Source organism: Gossypium hirsutum, chromosome A05 (assembly GCF_007990345.1).
Source record: "Gossypium hirsutum isolate 1008001.06 chromosome A05, Gossypium_hirsutum_v2.1, whole genome shotgun sequence".
Lineage (NCBI taxonomy): Eukaryota > Viridiplantae > Streptophyta > Magnoliopsida > Malvales > Malvaceae > Gossypium > Gossypium hirsutum.
Window position 1 is genome coordinate 106,679,235 of NC_053428.1, and position 3,849 is coordinate 106,683,083.

The 3,849-nt window shown below is 40.1% G+C and overlaps 1 pseudogene; it reads right to left on the minus strand.

The window, feature by feature from the left end:
• Positions 1-576: 576 nt before the first annotated feature.
• On the minus strand, positions 577-3,355 carry LOC107959579 (G-type lectin S-receptor-like serine/threonine-protein kinase LECRK4; annotated as a pseudogene).
• Between the last annotated feature and the right edge of the window lie 494 nt (positions 3,356-3,849).

Below are 3,849 nucleotides of genomic sequence, written 5' to 3' on the forward strand. Positions count from 1 at the left end.
CTATTTGGACTTATTAATAACATTATAAAAATAAAAGGACCAAAGTATGGAGATTCAATCTCAAATTTAAGTATAATAGAGGGACTAAATTGAAATTTAACCATTTTTCTAGGTCATTAGTTCCTTCCTAGTTATATAGATGGGCTGCCATGGATGGACATTGTTGGTATTGTTTCTGGGCCTTAACCGAAAACTTGTATTGTATATATACTCATATGATCACAAAAAGATGGCTTCAGCTATATGGCATGTAGTAGTAGCAGTAGTCGTCGTCGTCTTTCAAACCATAGCGCTGCACATATGTGCAAATATACCAATATCACCTAAGTTGATAATTCTCATGTACCTTTGCCGGAACATGTTCTACAGTCACAGCCTCTGAGTTCTGGTTTTGCTCTTGGATGCTGTTATTCTAATGCACAATCTCTCTGCGTAACAATGATTATTCAGTTTCCTAACATCCTGTCTAATGAGATCAAGTCCAAGACAAAAGGACTTATTAGTCTTAGCATACACATGATGGCTTTGCTTACATGACCCTTTTGCAAGTTTTTTACCATTTTGAGCAATAGGAGATTATTAATTAGAAATTACAATAAAACTCAGTTATTACATACAACTACTATATGATTAGATAACTCAAACACAATTTTTAAACCTACAAATGATGGGAGAACACTGCTGCAGGAAGCATTTTACAAATTTATAATACAAACATGACGCAGTCCTTACGTAACATAAACTACACGAACCCTCTGAGGGAGATGATTGATTGCTGGGTCGTGAGTTGAATTATATGGAGGAAGCAGTTGGACATGGGGGAACGCATATATCAGTAATGCCTTCCAGCATCATCACTACAGTCTTGATGGAAGGACGCAGTGCTGGTTCATCTTGGATACACCAAAGTGCCACCATCACCATTCTTTCCAAGCTTTTCTTATCTACTTCTTCACCAAGCACAAGCTTATCCAACTTTTTTTCAACTAGACATTTATACACCAAAACCGACAGAATGATCTCCTCTGGGTTTGATACAGTGGTGTCCAAGTTTCGTCTGCAAAACACAGTTTCCAATAGCACAATTCCGTAACTGTAAATGTCAGCCTTCGCTGATATTGGAACATTCTTATGCCATTCTGGGGCCATGTATCCTCTAGTTCCCCTCACTACTGTGAAGGTCCTTGTATGATCCCCCATCAACAGTTTTGCCAGCCCGAAGTCTGAAATTTTAGCTCTCCAATAATCATCCATCAATATGTTTTGCGGCTTTATGTCACAGTGAATGACTGGGGTCTCACACTCCTCATGTAAATAGAGGATGCCTCTAGCTACATCCAAGGCTATTCTTGTTCTTTCATCCCAATCAGGGCTCTGTCTTGACTTGAACAGTAGATCAGCAAGGGAGCCATTGCCCATGTACTCATACACCAACACCCTCTTGGAGTCCTCAGCACAGTATCCCAAAAGTCGAACTAAATTCTTGTGGTGAGCTCTGGCAATTGCTCGCATTTCTGCTTGGAACTCTCTTTCTCCTTCTTCCACTAACTTCTCCAATCGCTTTACTGCAATCAAATTTCTTCCTCTGTTTAAGGACCCTTTGTAGACTGCTCCAAAGGATCCCTTACCCAACTCTTCTTTAAAACATTCGTTGCTCTCTTGAGTTCATTGTATGAAAACGATGTCAACGTAAGCTCTCCAGTTAGGCCCAAATTTCCAATTTCCAACAGCCTTTTGTATCTTAGAACTCGAAATTTAAAAATGAATACACCAGAGATTGCAAGCAAAGCACATGAACATGCGACAAGACTGAAAGTTAAAAGAAGAATTTTCAGCGTCGGATCTTTCCGTTCGATATTGGGCTTTAATTCATCGGGAACAGCACCGTCATCTGCTTCTAGGCTTCTGATTCCCATCTTCAAGAAAGCTGTGGAAGTGGAACTCTCGTCATTAGCACCTTGTTGTCGTAGCAAATGCCATAGTGGAAGCTTTTGTTTCCTGCAAACTCCATCGCTAAACTGTGCTGCCTCACAATTACAGTCTTCCAAGCATGTTTGGCGGCAGGCACTCATGGACATTAGCTCTTCACTGTAAAATATACCTGTATGCCATACCATATTTTGCAATAGAGTGATGTCATAAAGGGGTATATTGTCCTTCCCTCCTTTACAATGTGCTTCACTATAATTTCTCTTGCAGCCGAGGGTATTGCGTTGAGGATCGATAAAATCAGTGCCGGGAAGGCATGCACAGTAAGCTCTGTCATCATTAAACGTGCAATAGCTATTGATACCACAAAAGCCTATAACTTTACAGGAATCCTCCAACGCACGCGACACTCGGTAAGTTCGAAATCCACCACTTGGCTCAAATTGATGGGTATATAACCGGAAATTTCCATCAACATCAAGGCTTGCACTGTGAACGATACTGTCGTTGCTGGTGGTGGTGGTGGTGTTCTCGTTGTGGTCATTGTAGCTCACCTCTGGATAAAATCTAGAATTAATTTCTCGGTAGATGGAGGAATCAATGTTGTCGATAAGTTGTAGGAAGCCTGTCGAGTTAAAAAATAATAGGAGTGAACGATGCACACCACCAGTATCTGTGGCCCAATAGGCAGTTGTAATATCATCATCGACGTCTAGAGGGTATAGAACGAGATTCCCATCTCCTTGCATACTTAGAAGAAACCTTCCACCTGAGTGATCTTTCTCTGAAGAACTGGAGATCAACCAGTGACCAGTTAATAGAGCCTGACCACCTAAAAGGGTATCTGTAGGATGCTCGAAACTCTCCCAAATGGTATGATTGACTTTGTTGTAGAGCACAAAATTGCCTGAATCTAGCATGGAGGCAGAGAAGACATTGACAGCCGAGTCATTTGGATAAGCAATAACTTTATTTTCTCCGCTCACACCGCTCGAAAGAAGCAAACCTTTCTCGTTTAGTGTCAGAGTAGCAGTTGCATGGAGCGGCGGGTCATCACGGTTTGCTGTCCATACAACTTTGTTATCTGTCTTTCCATTGCCCTCCAGCCAAACTCCAATTGAAAAGCCATTGCCTTGACTGTAAAAACCAAATGCGAAACGACCAGAAGGCGAAGCCAATGAGGTGGGTGGAGTTAAGGGGGAAAGCGAATATCCCAGCCCAATGGTGCCTTTTGAATGCTTGTCTTCAACTCCTCTAGCCACAAAGAATGAAGAAAGGAGCATGAGAAGAGACCACACGGCTGCCATAGGAATTATTGTATTTCTGTCTTCTATTTTTGGAACTGATGAAGAAATTATTTAATTATTTTACGAATACCCAAATTAAAATGGCCGAGGTCTGGAATCAGGGTTTGCGCGGAAAAAGCCAGGTAACCTGACCCTCTTACTTTTTCTTTATCAAGGTAACATTACCTTTATTGAAAGTGTAAACGTACGTCTCGAATGCAGAAATTATTACATAAATCCTTCTCTCCACTTAAACTATACGTCTAATCAATTACATTCATATATATATATCATTCGTAGACATAAATCAAGATAAGAAAAAATATAATTTATTATTTTCTTATTAAAAAAAATCACAATTTCATATAATATAAGTGGTGGAAACTCTAACTGTATGTTTGGTTGGCTGTAATACCTATGTACTAAAGCTCAATTTCAGGGGACCCATTATTAAACCATTGTTTGGTTGGGTATAATAAGCTATTACAGCCCTATTCCATACAGGTTTATTCAGGGCAAAAATACTATTTAGCATTTGGTGGTCTTCCTACAGAATGACGATTCAGGGAATGGGTGGGTAAGAAATTAGCTAAAGCTTTCAATTTTACCCTCACCATTATCCTTTCTTTCTCGT